The 16,995-nt window shown below is 44.5% G+C and overlaps 1 protein-coding gene across 2 annotated transcripts in view; it reads left to right on the top strand.

Annotated features, from left to right (window-relative positions):
• Window positions 1-1,038: 1,038 nt before the first annotated feature.
• Window positions 1,039-16,995, top strand: part of LOC137416888 (E3 ubiquitin-protein ligase TRIM7-like) — a 94,324-nt gene continuing 78,367 nt past the window's right edge. Inside the window, exon 1 of one of the 2 annotated variants that reach the window (XM_078769800.1) lies at window positions 1,039-1,100. The gene's annotated coding sequence lies outside the window, so the exon portion shown is untranslated. Of the gene's footprint in view, window positions 1,101-10,502; window positions 10,609-16,995 lie in introns of those variants that run through there. The other variant, XM_078769801.1, reaches the window with a different exon arrangement.

Below are 16,995 nucleotides of genomic sequence, written 5' to 3'. Positions count from 1 at the left end.
TTGAAATGTGAAAAGGATTTGAACATCAGCTAACTGAATTCAACCAACAACTATTTTGAAATCAGCATAGGCCAAAAGGTCAACATTGGCCAAAGGTCAACCACTCTTTTCTAATGTCTAAAATCCACAATTTTCATCTGATTGACTTGGAATTTGAATGTGATTTTCATATCGGTTAACTGAATTCAACCACCAACAATTTTTTAGATCAGTGTAGGCCAAAATTTCAACATCGGCCAAAGGTCAACCTTTTTTTTTTCATTTTTCTAAAATCCTCAATTTTCATCCAATTGACTTTTTTGTTTGTCATGTGTAAGCGATTCTGCCTGCAAAGTTTGGCATCGATCTCTTCAGTCGTTTTGGAGAAAATGTGATTTTAGTGGTTTTTCAGGATTTTCACTCCAAACAATATGGCGTCCGAACCACGTGACCTACGACATCATTATAATTTTATTTCTGTATAAATTTATACCGAGAAGATGCTTAAAAAATTTCATCCTGATCGGATAATGTTTTTTTAAATTGTTGAATTATGACGTCATAACGGCGGAACCTATGACGTCATCATTCACATATGTTATTCCGCATGGAGAGTTCTTTGCAATGAGACCTGTCTCAATTATTTCTGTGCAGCGGTTTTTTGAGATATAGAGGTGCTAATTTTTTGGTTTTTCCAAGATGGCGCCCGTACCACGTGACCTGTGACGTCCTAATATTCACTAAAATATTACACAGGAGGGCGCACTCCGATGATGGAAATTTCATGTCAATCGGATAAACAGTTGACGAGAAAATGAATTTTTAAAATGCAGACACGCATGTACGTATGTACGTACGAACCCGCATGCTTAACCCTGCGTTTCGCTTCACGAGCACAGGGTAAAGATGATGTGGAATTTCCACAAGTGTTTGTTGAAGAATCAAGTGAAAGGTGAGAGACAGTATGTGATGGACTTGAAAACTGTAAGATCAAATAGTCACTGCAAGTAAATGACGTCATGCATTCTTCCGAAATGACATAACAAAACTTATACACCTGCTTTGCTTCCTGGTTGGTTGTCTGATCGTTGTCCAGATTGAACGCATCTTCGTCACGAGACGTAAGGGATATATGGTTGTGTTGCTGGATTGTGAAATAAATAGCAAATTATGTTTTGTTTTAATTTGAAATGTTGATAACCATGTTTGTTGCATCATAAAGGAGAAGATACTGTTGTGTATATGAGGATTGTGTTTTTATTATTGTGTTTTTTTTATTGTATAGTAAATTGTTGTAAAATATCGCCCTCCTCACTCCAGTGTTGTATAAAGGTCAAAGGGCGTTCCCGTAGTTAATTCCATAAAGCATACACGTTAGCCAATCATAGATTTCCCCCCTTGTAGGTAGTTATATCTTTATTATGTGTATTAGGGTAAGGCCTTGTGTTCCATTAAGATGACACTCCATTGCACCAAGTGAAATAAGATAGATTCCCTTTCATTCCCCATTCCCACTCCCAAAACTTCCATTGCCAAGCCTCAATTGCCAGCTACATCCCCTCTAAGCCTCCATTGCCAACTGCACTGGGCAGTTTGCCAGGTTTGCTACAGCTGTGGGTTGTTGATTTCGCCCCAAAACCACCATTGAACATGTGCTCGGGTCGGGGAAGAAAGGCGTGTCCCCACCTCGTCATAGAGGGGAGGAGTGAGTCAGCCCCACTCAACCAACCACGAACAAGGGGTTGGACTTGGAGAGGGTGTGGAGAGAAACATCAAGGAGGTTCGCGAAGGTTCAGGGGCGTGGCATATATAATCCGCAGGAGACGCCCCCACCTCAGATGAGTCCTGGAGAAAGCACGCGACGTCCACAGAGCAGCAGCAGCAGCCACAGCAGCAACAGCGGCAGCTTCAGAGCAGCAGCAGCAGCCACAGCAGCAACAGCGGCAGCTTCAGCAGCAGCAGCAGCAGCCACAGCAGCTTCAGCCACAGAAGCTTGGGGCCTTGACGGCAGTTTTGAGCAGGGCCGCGAAGGAACGGCGGCTGCTAAACGCACCGATCATGCTGCAGTACCCGTGGACCTTCCTCTCCCTCCAGCCATCCACCTCCGGCCAGTCCTATCATCATTCCCCGCGTGAGTCTGTCTTTTGTTTGTTCTGTCCTGGGTTAATTAAGACTGTAGGTAAGCTAGCATTGCACTGTCTCTCTAATATCTTCTGTAAATTATTTTCTTATCTTTCCTTCTCCTTGGTTACTTTGAGCGTGTAAATAGTAAGAATAAATTTAGTAGTATTTCCAACCTTTTTGTCTCCTTCTTCTTCTTCTTCACATCCGTGTCGCCTTTGTCTTTTCCCTATTGAATACCTGTGGCGCGATCCGGCCAACGTTCGGGAATCGGGTTAGTCAGGGTAACTGTTCGGCCGTGGTGCCATCCGCTCGGCAAACCAACATCCTTATCCACGGTCCGTAACAATTGGTAGTCAGGAGTTGGGATTCGAACCTGGGACTAAATTTATTTAGCCCAAATTTTGGGACACCAATTGTGTTATTGGCAGTAACAATTGGTGTCGGGAGCGGGGTCGGACCCGAAGCGCGCTTAATGCGCTCAAAATTACAAGCTGCTGAAATTTGTTTTAAAGAAAAACCCGAATTTTGAAATCGCGCCATGGCTAGTCAAGGCAATCGCATGCCTTGTGGGGGAACTAGAGGAGGGGTTAGGGGTAACCCAGGATCAGAGGGAAGAAATGGAGGAGGGCAATGAGGAGGTGGTTGAGGAGGTTTCAGGTGCACAAAATGGCGCTCTCGCGCACGAGGTTACGGGCGCGCAAAATGGCGCCTCGCACATGGCTACGGCGACCGCGCCCGCGACCGTAGCAGCGCCGCCGATGGATTGGGGCCTATTCATGCTGCAAATGCGGGCCCTCATGGAAGAGAACAGGGGGCTGGGAGACCAAATTTGAGCAATGAGGGACGAAGCGAGGGCTGATAGTGAGCGAATAAGGGACGAAGCGAGGGCTGATAGTGAGCGAATAAGGGACGGAGCGAGGGCTAATAGTGAGCGATTAGAGGGCCAAATGGGGGCAATGAGGGACGAAGTGAGGGGTACTGGTGAGGGGTTAGACAAGAAATTTGAGGGGTTAGACAAGAAATTTGAGGGGTTAGACAAGAAATTTGAGGGGTTAGACAATGGGATAGAAGGGGTGAAACATGGGTTAACGGTGGTGGAAAATAGAATGGCTGCCCAGGAGAATCAGATAGAGGGGGTGAAAAATGGGTTGAGGGGGCTAGAAGATAGGATGGAAGGCAAATTGCGGGAAGTAGGGGAGCAATCCGCCCGGGAAATCAAACGGATGGGGAACCAGATAGAGGAGGTGAAAATCGGGTTAGAAGGTAAATTGGATGCTCAGAGGGATGAATTGGGACAGATGAGGGTGGCATCTGCAAAAGAGAGGGAGGAGATGAAGGAGGAGATACGACGAGGTGTAAGCGAAGAGGTCTCGGGGGTACGCGAGGAGGTAAAGCGAGGTGAGAAGCGTATGGAGAAAGAGGTGAGGAATAATACGGCTAGGTTACAAGGGGGCATAGAGGACCTGACACAGGAGGTGGAACAGCTGACGGTGGGACAGACGGAGTTAGCGGAGCAGGTACAAAGGAATACTGCGGTACTAGGAGGGTTAAAAGCGACACAAAGAGACATCAAGGATGACTTGATAGCGACGAAGAGGCAATGTCAGATGGTACGTGAGGGACTGACAACGAGGTTGGACGAGGTGACAGAAGTAATGGAGACGAAGGACCGGGAGGTGAGGACGCACATAGAGACGGTCAAGGTAGCGTTAGAGGAAGAGATAGAGGAGATGCACCGGGAAATAAAAGAGGTAAAGGAAAAATTAGAGGCGGTGGAAGAAGGGGTGAGTGAAATGAAGAAGAGACGGAGGGAAACTAAGAGAGAAATAAAGGAGGAGGTAATGGAATTAGTACAAGGTTTGTGCTCGAATCATGATGACGTGCTCGCTAACCAAATAAAGAGTGTGCAGGTGGTGAAGGAGGTGCGTAGACGAGGTGCCAAGGTGAGTGGCGATATATTCGGAAATGCATATGATGTGAGGGGAGCTTCAGTCGGCTTGGGGGTTGATTTGGATCCGGGTGTTCGTGAGAGGCTGTTGGTGAAATGTGCAACAGGTACGGAGTGTATGGACAGAGTAGGTGTGCGAGAATGTCCGACTCTGGGGTGTGTGAGGAAAAAGTGCGTGCCGAGGAGTGAGTGTGCTGTCGAGAGTGAGTCGGTCATAGCACGTGTGGGAGGGAGCACATGGAAGCGCGTAGTGGGGAGTGTTACAGAGGATGTAACGAAAGAGTGTACACCTGTGGTGAGTGTTACGGAGGGTGTAGCGGGAGAGTGTGCGCAAGAGGATGCATGAGAAAGGTGTGTAACGGACGGGTGCATGAGGAAAGAGTGCGCTGTCAAGAGTAAGGGAGAATGCACACCTGTGGTGAGAGTTACGGAGGGTGTAAAGGGAGAGTGTGCGCGAGAAAGGTGTGTAACGGACGGGTTCATGAGGAAAGAGTGCGCTGTCAAGAGTAAGGGAGAATGCACACCTGTGGTGAGAGTTACGGAGGGTGTAACGGGAGAGTGTGCGTGAGAAAGGTGTGTAACGGACGGGTGCATGAGTACAGAGTGCGCTGTCAAAAGTAAGGGTGAATGCGCGACCGAGTGTGGAGGTGAGAGTAGTAAGAGTGACACGGAGCGTGAGTTGGTTGTGGCAGGTGAGAGAGGATGTACACCTGGAATGGAAGGATGCACACCTGGAATGGTAGAGCGTGTATGGGATTTGCACGCTGGAATTGGTAGTGACTGTGAGGCACGTGGTTGGTTGTGCAAGTGAGAACACACCTGTGGTTGACACAGAGGAGGTGACCGAGAAGGGGGCGCGAAGAGGTGTGTTGGTGAGGTGTGCGAACGACGAGTGTGTGCAAAGGTGTGCGGTGGTCAGGTGTGTGACCAAGTCTGTGAGCGGAATGAGTGTACCTGGGTGTGTAAGAGAAGGTGCAATGATGAGGAGCAAGGAACGGGCTGCGGGGTGTGAGCATACAAGTGGAGCATCGACGCTATCCGGGTTAGCGGTTAGAACGACGTTTAGCCGAATCGGGCCCTCTGTGCGTGCCGGGCTTTGCGTGCCGCGAGGACCAGCGGGGATCCGAACCACGGCGATTTCAAAAGAACCGCCGTACGCGATCCACGCTGGGCCTCGCTTTGAACGGCCGCGTCCGTGCTCTACTAGGCGAAGCGGGCAGCCCGATAGGAAGGGTCGTCATGGCGACCCCCTTTTGTTGAGGCGTTCCGGCAGGTCGAGATCGGGCCATTGGATGGCTCTGTGCCGAGGTGGTGCGTGGGATCGTGGCCCGGGTAAACCTCCTTCCCTGCACCGAGTGCCGGACGTATCCAGCCGCCGGCACCAAGCAACCCGCATTAATTGCTCGGCTGTGCGAAGCCGGGCTGTAGAAGTGAATTGGCGCACCGAGAGGCTCTAGCGAGTAGATGTGATGATGAGGATAGTGTTTTGGCCCCGAAATTAGAAAAACAAAATTTGATGATTGGTAGAATGATTGGCAGATGATTGGCAAATTTTTGATTGGTTGAATTTGGACGAGTAAAATTGATAGTGGGACGTCCCCGATGTGGTGGGATGGCAACTCTGTCATCCCTCACAGCGGGGGCAAAGGAGCACTAGTCTTATGGGGTTATGGCAGTGAAAACTAGCCCAGGAGGGTTAGGATATAATGATAGGGACCTAGAAGATGACCTTAGGTAACGTTAAGATTAGGTAGTGACGTAGTGGGGACGCAGGTAGATTAGAGTGGATGATAATGACGTGGTATGTGCTTAGTTTAAAGGGAAGACGGGGAGCACTAAGTTAGCAGGGCAACAGGTAGTTTAGATGATGCCATGTGAGTGTTGGAGGTGTATTCAGAAGTGTATTGTGAAAAGTGTGTGGTTAAAAGGTGTGATTGCACAGGTGTGCAACTGAACAGGTGGATGGAGCAGTGTTTGAGTGAGTGATAGTGATGTGAGTGGTGCTGACCAAATGGTCCAGTAAGGAAGGAGGGTGCAGGTGGCACCAGGTAAGATTGCACAGGTGTGCAACTACAGGTGAATGGAGAATGGTTGTATGGAATAAATGGTATGGAATATATGGAGTATTGGAATGGATGGTCGTGGAGTGAGTATGGTGGAAACTGTGGAGTGGAGTGGATGGTGCGAAGGTTTGAATGGGGGAAGGATGAACCCCCATCACGAATACCCGGGGTGGGTAGTGTATGTGTTAGGTAGAGGGTACAGGTAAATTGTGGTTGGATATTGGCATCTGTGGTGTGGGTAGTTGCACAGGAGTGTAGTGATGGGTGCATTAGTGTTGTGGAAATGGCTGGGCGTGTAGCCTGTTAGTGTGTGTAGTTGGTTTGGGCACTCCACCACTGTGAGGATGTCGGCCAGGTGAGGCCGCAGGTGGGCTCTGGGAGCCGGTAGAGTTGTTGTGGATGGGGCCCGAGGATCCGGAGGACGGAACGGGTAGCCCAGTGCCAGAGGGCACCAAGGGGTGACAGAGCCAGGAGGGGCCTTCCCCAATTAGATAGGTTAGGGTGAGGAGCTAGGTAAGCTCGGGTGGCAACTGCAGTGGTGGAGGTGTGCAGGTGGGTAGACCTGCTGGGAGAGCTACACGACCCAGCCCGGAAATTGTGCAAGGGCACCGGGAGATGAATCGGGGGAGTGAGACCCCAAATTGAGAAGCACCACAGTTTGGTCAATGGGAATTGGTTTTTAGAACCCATCGTGTAAGTTGGCCAATGGATTGGCAGGGAAAGACCCCAGGTAGTGTACAGTGTGTTAATGTCATTTAGAGGATAGTTAGGATTAAGAATCTCCTCGCACCATCTGCATCCACTCACCTGGGATGACGTACCTCCACACCATGCCAGGTTGTTTTTATTATTTTTATTGTGCAGATGTTTGGATTGTGAGATGCATCATGACATGGGTGTGACATTGTGCTTGTTGTTCCATCTCTCCCTCCTTATGAGGATTGATGATGAATTGGGTGATGGCAAATTTTGGTTAGAAGGATTGTGGAGACGAATTTGGTATAGGGGTAAGATGTGACGGTAGCGCCGAATTTGTAAATGTGTAGATTGTTGTACATATGGGGTAAGGGCAAGGGTAGTGTAGGTGACAGGGGGGATGACATACGGTAGGGACGAGCTTTCTCACTTCGCTCTCCGTACGCACTTCACCTTGCATTGTCTTATTGATGTGTACCCTTGTGACCTTACCCCTCGCTCATCTGTCTTTCCCCCCCTTTGTCTCCCACATGAGGACCTGTGCGCCACTGGGCGCCGAGGGGAGCATGCGTGAGCCGGCCATTGTGCGCCCGAACCTCTCGCAACCACAGCTGTCTGCATCGATGCACCACATTATGGACCACATGTCTGTGTCTGAGCACCACTGATGGACCCCATGGGTTGGGGGCATGGCCCCTCTGCTGTAACCGGCCATGAAGGCCCGAAATCTTGCTGGTGGACCTTGGCCACAGGGCACCGATGCCCCACAGGTGAACCACACATAGTCGGCCCTGTGGGCCATAAATAAAGAAAATAAAAACGGACACGTTAGGTGCATTTTATTAATCCAAATAGGCCGCCAGCAAAGAAGATGACAACAACTGGAAAATAGTAATAGCCAGCAGAGGGAGCCATAGAGCAAGAGACCACCAGCAGGGTTAGGGGTTGTTGGTTTATTTTTATTGATGAACAGTGATGACTGTGCACCGATTGGGGCTTGAGGGTGTATTGGTGCGGTTTTGGGTGCTTTCATGGTGCGTCGATGCAGAGCAGCTAGCAATGCACTGTGTCCCCCCCCCCCCCCCCCCCCAGAAAGAACAATCACAGGTCCTGGGTTGCGTATTGTAAATAAAGTAGAGCCATTGTAAATAATGCGCCCCCACCGTCAATGTATAGTTTGAAGACCATTCCGCAATTCGGTTAGCTGTGGGCGTGAATCTGTTAGGTAGGGTGCAATGGAGCAGCGGGACATATTTATTTATGTTTTAAAACTGTCGCACTCAGGGTCAGGTTAAATGTAGAGGGAACTACACATACGTGCCACACTAAGTTAAAGTTATAGGCCCGGGATGTGCCTAAGAGGAGGAGGAGGGTGCAGTGTTGTGTATATGAGGATTGTGTTTTTATTATTGTGTTTTTTTTATTGTATAGTAAATTGTTGTAAAATATCGCCCTCCTCACTCCAGTGTTGTATAAAGGTCAAAGGGCGTTCCCGTAGTTAATTCCATAAAGCATACACGTTAGCCAATCATAGATTTCCCCCCTTGTTGGTAGTTATATCTTTATTATGTGTATTAGGGTAAGGCCTTGTCTTCCATTAAGATGACACTCCATTGCACCAAGTGAAATAAGATAGATTCCCTTTCATTCCCCATTCCCACTCCCAAAACTTCCATTGCCAAGCCTCAATTGCCAGCTACATCCCCTCTAAGCCTCCATTGCCAACTGCACTGGGCAGTTTGCCAGGTTTGCTACAGCTGTGGGTTGTTGATTTCGCCCCAAAACCACCATTGAACATGTGCTCGGGTAGGGGAAGAAAGGCGTGTCCCCACCTCGTCATAGAGGGGAGGAGTGAGTCACCCCACTCAACCAACCACAAACAAGGGGTTGGACTTGGAGAGGGTGTGGAGAGAAACATCAAGGAGGTTTGCGAAGGTTCAGGGGCGTGGCATATATAACCCGCAGGAGACGCCCCCACCTCAGATGAGTCCTGGAGAAAGCACGCGACGTCCACAGAGCAGCAGCAGCAGCCACAGCAGCAACAGCGGCAGCTTCAGAGCAGCAGCAGCAGCCACATCAGCAACAGCGGCAGCTTCAGCAGCAGCAGCAGCAGCCACAGCAGCTTCAGCCACAGCAGCTTGGGGCCTTGAAGGCAGTTTTGAGCAGGGCCGCGAAGAAACGGCGGCTGCTAAACGCGCCGATCGTGCTGCAGTACCCGTGGACCTTCCTCTCCCTCCAGCCATCCACCTCCGGCCAGTCCTATCATCATTCCCCGTGTGAGTCTGTCTTTTGTTTGTTCTGTCCTGGGTTAATTAAGACTGTAGGTAAGCTAGCATTGCACTGTGTCTCTAATATCTTCTGTAAATTATTTTCTTATCTTTCCTTCTCCTTGGTTACTTTGAGCGTGTAAATAGTAAGAATAAATTTAGTTGTATTTCCAACCTTTTTGTCTCCTTCTTCTTCTTCTTCTTCACATCCGTGTCGCCTTTGTCTTTTCCCTATTGAATACCTGTGGCGTGATCCGGCCAACGTTCGGGAATCGGGTGAGTCGGGGTAACTGTTCAGCCGCGGTGCCATCCGCTCGGCAAACCAACATCCTTATCCACGGTCCGTAACAATACATTTAAAAATAATTATGACCACATTATTTAAATATTTTTTTCCAGAGTCTTTTTGAAAAGATCTTTTTTCCAAGTGTATCAAGGAAATAATCCACAAAGTTGGGAATGTCAAACTCGGTGGTTTAATGGAGCGTCGGCTCTGAGTCTGGGAGGTGGGAAGTTCAAACCCCGTCCGAGTCGTACAAAGAGTTTATAATTGGTACGAGCTGCTTCCTTTCTTGGCGCTCAGCATTTAAAAGGATAGAGCATGGACAACGCTGGGAAGGCAATGGCAAACCACCCAGGATACACCTTGCCAAGAATCTGTTCCGGCATCACCCAATCACCCATGCTCTGTAAAACGTATGGGACACAAATCAAAAAAGTGGAAAATCTTACATTGGGGTAAACCCGTGTAAAGATTGATTAACATTTGATTCCTCACACAAGCAAGTTGGAAATTGGTTGGAAACAACGATTGGAGTGTGTGAGGGTGTGGGACAGTGTTATTAAACTATGTAAGTGGCAATGGCAGTTTTTCTGGTTTTCCTTGTTTGTGTTTCTTTTTTAAATTTATTTTTCCATTTGGTTCCTGAGGCTGATTTATAACTCACTGTTTATGCCAAATGTCTCCTTCACTCAACTTGTTTGTGAGGATCACACAATGCCTAACACAAGGAATTGCAACAAAGGAGGAGGCCTTGAGGCCCATCAAGCCTTCACAATCGTGCCAATATCCTTGTTCCACTCGACCTACCTACCACTTAATTTGGTTGTTGCCACAGTAGTCGTTCATTTGGTTGTTGTGGACAACAACACAGAACTAATGGAGGTCACGATCTATTTCCAACCTGGGGGAATGCCACTTGTTTTCCAGCTCTCAGACTTTTTGTTTCTCAAACTTAATTTAGTGAAAATACCAAAGAGTGTGTGAACGAATCTTCACAGATTGTGACGTGGCAGGTACATGGACATTCAACAAGTTGCTAAGGACATATTTGTAGCGGTCAGCATAGTCATTAACACTGCTAGTGAAAGCTGCGGTGAGATCTCTGTTCATTTTATCTCTTGCAAATAATACTCTGTTCATTGCCCTCATGTTTCGCAGGACATATTGATGAACAATGAACTGAGGTTTGTGCAAATTTACGTCACAAGTATTCCCACAAACGTCCGAAATACCTGGAACGACTTGAAGGTCAGAAAATATTTTCCTGTGGGTGTTGCAGCAAAATACCTTCGATTGGCCTCCAGTCTCGCTTTCATCACGAACCAATCTCCTTGTGCTATTAATCAAAACATCCAAACTTCTTGTAACCTCTTATGTACTTAATAATGCCTGTTATTATGTTTAACATTGGCCATATACTTTTCATATCTCCCATATAAACCACAATGTCAGTTTGTGTGTTTGTGCAGATGTCTGTTCCCCTTCATAAGGGAAGCTTGTAAACGCCAATCTTTTAACACGAATGTGTGTTCACTGGGGTCTATTTTTGAAGAGAAAACAAACTCGCAAAGCATTTTCCATAAAAGAGTAATTATGTCTCTTCTTCAAGAATTGTAGACGGTGGCCTGAACACTGGGGCTCAATGGCGGTGTACAAAAGTGTTATTTTAAACAATAAATACAAGGCGTGCAGAGCTAAATGAATGTTCATTTACGTCCGTATTGTGATGAAACGAAACACTTAACCAGGAAAACTCCGAACATGAGCTTTTATTCACTTGAATGCAACTCATCTACAAAGAGAACACAAAAGCTGATAAGCAAGCATCCCAGAGCATCTTCATTAACATTACGGCATTACAGGGATATTCGCAAAAATATAAAATGCGTCCTTTAGCAATCTTACCAACTTGAAGGCACAGAACAGCTGAATGAAACCCCCTTAAGCACAGGTGGTATTATAAATCCTCCACGTGTGGTGGACACAGGAATAGCATCATGAGTAGTGCCGGTGCGTGATAGGCCATTACTCAGATGGAACCAATGATTCACGACATGTATGATGTTTAATACGTAAAAAGATGCAAGTACACATTGACACTAGGCCGAGGCTTCAGACTTTGGCACACTCATGAGGCTGTACCGTTGAATAAACTGTTCCAACCCATTATTTTTGATGGGCTTTTATACTCGTACATAATAAATCCCTTCTGCTTTTCATTGATAGTGTAGGGGAAGTGGTGGGGCTCAAGACGCCAATGGCCGGAAACAGGTTTTACAAAAGGTCTGGTTTATTAACTGGTTATTCACTTCATTCCATTACCAAATAATACCGTTTAACTCAATGGACCAGGTTAACTCTATTCGCATGGTCCTTCTCGTTCGGCCGATGTTCCTCCGCCATTCCCGTCGGGCAGAGGTTCTGAGTATGAGTGCTCTCTCTCAGCGCTGTTCACAGGGTTCCGTTCCGTTCCGTAGGTCAGAGCTTCTGGTGACAAGTCTCCTGACTCATAGTTTGCTCTGGTTTTTATGGGCCTTGTCGCGCTAATCCCTTCTCCGCTAATGCCCCGAGGTCATGCATGCACCGAGTCCTGGCACCAGCTCGCTCCCCTCCTGCTGCGAGTTCCCTTTACCAAACGATAGGGGGGTGCTCCAGCCTGGGGCTGTGACCAGGTGGACAAGAGATTACCATGTTCGTGCACATTCTTGGCATTCATTTCTATCTGCTTCGTTACCAGTCTTAATCAATGAGTTACCAGTGCCAATCAATAAGTTACACTGAGTTACACTTCCACAATTCCCTCATCTTTTTGTTTTTGTTTATATTAACCATTAATCTAAACATCAATATAAGTAAACAATCAATCACTACAAGTAAACATCATTACAAGTATAAGTAAATAATCAATCACTGCAAGTAAACATCATTACAAGTATAAGTAAATAATCAATCACTTTGGTAATCAAATTCCCTTAGGCATACACCGTCATCCTGCAAGAATCACAAAACATTTCGTTGGTCATTGACTCCTTCCATATTGTTCAATCTATTGCATTTGCATCACAAATATATTTTCAAAACAACACTTCACCATCACCAAGATACAACAATTTCACTTCATTTTCAAGTTTTGTAAAGCACCTGCACCATCTGGCAAAAACGTTTGCCTCCACACAAATGTTGACTTTGTTTGAAAGGAAGGGCTGATCACTTGTGTTTGAATCCAGGTATGAAACATTTTCTCCTAATGTCTTCATAGCTCCTGCACTACTTCGTGTAGGATTTCGCTGTTGTGGTAACATTGCGGAGTCATAGACTGACCCTGCTCTCCTTGTAGCATTCTTGCCACTTTTTGCTGTAAACCATTGTAATTCCTGAACAAGGCCTTCACCCAGTTGTAGTCGACTTGCCTCCTCCCTCATTGTGAGTGGGCAGCAAGTATTGGTGTGACGTTGATTGGCCAGCAAGATGTGGAACAGGGAAGCCGGATGCATCCACAATGATGTTGGGACCATGGTGTTCAGGTCATCCATGGTCCATACCAGGAGTGGCCCGCAGAATCGCGCACAGCTGTTGTGAAAAGGCACAGCCATTGGTTTGCAGCTCCATGCTGGCTCCCCGGAAGTTGGTGAAGTAATAACATATGTCCCCGCATTTCACAGAGGTTGCGGGTAAAATGTCGTTGTCCTGCAACTTCTGATGTGATGAATGTTCGAAGCCTTCGAACAAGAGTAAGTGATCGCCTTTCTTTCATATGTTGCAGTGTGATCCAGGCAAATGGTCACATAAATTTCCTTGGTGAAGGTAAGCATTCATCTCCAAGTTACACGGGAGAATGTCTTCATCATTCTTTGAGAAAGAGGGTGTATGCCATGATTAACTTCATTTTTAGCCACAAATTTTCTTTCTCGAACTTCTTCCCAATTCCGTTAGCACTCCCTTCAAAATGTGATCTCGTCTTATCCTTATGCTCAGTCACATCTGAATCTGCTTTCCGCACACACTGAATCAGATAGGGTACATCTTACCATGAAATCAGCATAATCATGTATATCTTCCGACAGTTTCACATTCAACAATTTGTTGTTTTTTCTTAACACAAAAAGTTATATTCATTTATATGCGTCACACAAATAATATTCAATCAGGTATGTATTTCACTACTAAACTAAGAATAGCATCCACAATTGCTTTCAGGTTAATATAGTTCTAAAATTAACTCGTGCAGGTATTTTAGCACTACTCAAAGAAAATAAATTGTATATGATTACAATCACAAACAGGAATATCTAATTCCCAACAAATTTTCCCAAACGAACAAATTAAGCATAATGTATTATTATCATAATTTCTCCCCACTTTTCCTTTTCCTTTTTTTTTTTTTTTTTTTTTTTTTTTTTCTAACAGTGTGTCACTCGTGGTGATATGAGTTCACTGATATTGTAATTGACACAACTCATAACATTGTCGTTATGCCATTATCTTAATTCTACTGTATTCATTTGCAACATCACTTGATTTAATCTTTTAATCTCAGTAATTATGTCGCCATAAAAGTCTTCCTTTTCTGGTTCCACATTTCTTTCCTCATTTGTCACTTCATGCGTTATCATCGTGTTGTTGGTTACCTTATTCAAACACACCGTCACTAAGGCTTTCAAGCAAGCCACCACTAAAACAATTGCCAATATAACTACTAAACCAACAAACAAGTCTGCTACTCCTTGTATATATTCATACCTATGACATAATTATATGTTGATGACATTCAACATTATATACCAAACTAACAAGCTTCCTAAAAGGTAAATAAAGAAAATCACTTAATATGTAACATAAATCAGATTATTTGTCTTACCCTGATCCCCCTATCTCCCGGGGTTGAACTCAATCCCCTGATCATGAGTGTAGTTGTGATACATTTTTCACTCATGTTGTATTAATATCAGTAGGTAATTGTATGTCATGTAGGCAAATAAATGTCACTATCCCAAGTAGGAATATCACATGTTGAAAATGTAATGTTTATCAATGCAAGGGGTGTTAAAATGTAATTCAAATGACTGTAAATCACGACTATCATTTATCTGCCACTGAATGTTCTGCTGGGCTGCTAGGTGCAGCCTCATTTTCTGTGGGATCGTCCACCTTAGCCCCATGTGCTTGTTTGCAATGAGGGGCATGAATCCAACTTTCTATTTTGGGTCCATATTCGTTTCTATTCTTATCAATCTCCTATGGTTTATCAATTCGTTCCAAGATACCGCAACCAAAGGTTTTAACCAAAGCTCTACCAAACTATTTCCAATTTGAACAAAAAATGCCAGTGAAACAATGATTCGAAGAATTAACTTCAAGGGGTCAATAAATTTATTCTATAGCCAGATCTAATTTTCCCATCCAATAGTTTGCCTTGCCACATGTCATATTATAACACTTTAATAAACCTTCGAAAAATGTTTCCCATCTCAACAAATTTCCTTTTTACAAATAGCCATGTGTAACTTACGTATTTAACTACAATTTCCTCTCAATTTGTTTGGCCTAGCTGGCCGCAAAAGTGGCTGCCAGCATGCAGTACCGTTCTTTATCTACCAAGGAAGTGCTCGTCCACACAAGACCTCTACCAAAATGTTGTTTGTAAAAACAAATCTGGGATTTCTGATTACATGGATGCACACTCTCAGGACATTTTCAGGCTGCTGTTAACAATCCACTACGATAAATTAATTCCTTTACCCACAATCAAATAATTAGTACAAATTGAGGATATTATCCCTATCACATTCTTTTATAGATTCATTATGTTGGATCTAATTTTTTTCCAATAATTTTCCACTGCTGTAAGGAAGAACAATAGCTCTCATAAGTCTTAGTAATATCGTACTTAATTTGCCCAGCATCGAATAATTTATTTACTATCCTTTCTCATCTGTTAACCAGTGACTTTGTTTGAACTCCAGAACTGAAAACCCACAATAGTTCAAACCAGCAAAATTTTCTTTACTATTTTCCCATATCATCTATGCCTAAACCACATCCATACATACAGCACAATTTATATGCTGATAAAATTCAAGTTTATATATATAAAAATCCATGAGCAGAGTACTCTGGGAAGTCAGTGTAAAACCTCTCCAAAATTTGGCTAATTTTGTACTCCCACATTTTTATGAAGCTCATATCCATAAATAGCTTTGATTCTCATATAAATTCGATCACAATGGAATCCCGATTACTTCCAATTTTTTTTTTACTATTAATGAATAGCTGCTCATAACTCAGCAAATCAAATCTTTATTCTCCATCTCCCTTGACAAAAGTGATAATTTTCATAATCAAATTATATTTCTATTTTTATTTTTTATTTTTATGAATTCTCTCGATATGTGATCCCTTCCCCATGGAACTATCTATTTTCCAGACAAGGCACACTGTCGGTGTCAACAATCTTGTAAGATTGATACACAAAAACAAAAACAACAAACACAAACATTGATACACAAAACACACACACACGCATGCATTATGCATATTTGTTTGCGTTGGAACCATTATTTACAGATCAGGTTGGGTGTCAGTTTTATTTCATTTTCATAAAATTTGTCCTTCAATTTTATAAATGCTAATACGCAAATGGACCAAAAAGTTTATTTTTTAGAAAACCCCTATGATGTCACATTGAAATTACCCTTTCAGTTCCCACCATAATTTATCCAAATTTGACTACACACCCATTTGCATGTCAGTCGACCACTGACCTATCAATCATGCAGAACACTAGTCCGAAATTCACACCTGATCATCATGTGACTCTTGTCACTTGGTTTCAAAAATTTGCAAAGCAATTGTTCCAACTTTGTAAATTTAAAATTGTGTGCCCAACATAAAAGATCCAATTTCGGCATTTGATCAATTAATTACTAATTTGCTTACAAGCAAAAGAAAAATGAATAATTCTTGCTCCGAAAACTTTTCAGACCCAAGAATCATCAACAGTTATTCATGTTTGTCCAGTAATCTAATTTGTTGAGGCCAATCGTCATTTGGGATTTGTCGCAATGAAGGCCTAATCATTGTCTGAGGTATCGGTCAGCACTGGTACCCTTGATCTTGGTTTACCCTATTAACTTGTCTTCCTTTTGGTATACGGACATCCTCTTTTCCAATGTCCCATCCGTCCACACTTGAAACACCGGTTTCTGTCGTTGCCTGGTGTAGAATAATAATTTTAACTTCTTTTTCTACTTCAGAAACTTCAGAAACTCGTTTTAGCAAAATCAATGTTTTATTCACTTTTGAGAATTTGTTGTATACTTGAGAATTTGTTGTATACTAAGCCGAGATCTTTAATGAGTCCTTGTTCCAGTCTTTGTTGAAGCTTGTTTGGTAGGTCTTGGTTGAAGCTCGGTCTGTAGGTCTTTTGAAGCTCGTTCAGTTGTTGACCAGTCTCCAGTTGTTCCCCGTCCACTCTGCTGCTTTGCTCGCAACTTTCTCCTGGTTTTAAAGCCCCAAACTCCTTTGATGTTGCGGAGTATGCAGGGTCACCCCCGAGGTTAAATCCCCTTGGGACATGAGAGCCTGCAAGCGTCTCTGGTTCTCTTGTTCAAAACCCTTATTTGGCTCTTGCTTGGC

Source organism: Myxine glutinosa, chromosome 1 (genome assembly GCF_964187855.1).
Source record: "Myxine glutinosa chromosome 1, kmMyxGlut1.1, whole genome shotgun sequence".
Classification (NCBI taxonomy): Eukaryota; Metazoa; Chordata; class Myxini; order Myxiniformes; family Myxinidae; genus Myxine; species Myxine glutinosa.
Note: the sequence above shows the minus strand (reverse complement) of the source record. Positions and strands in the feature narration are given on the sequence as shown.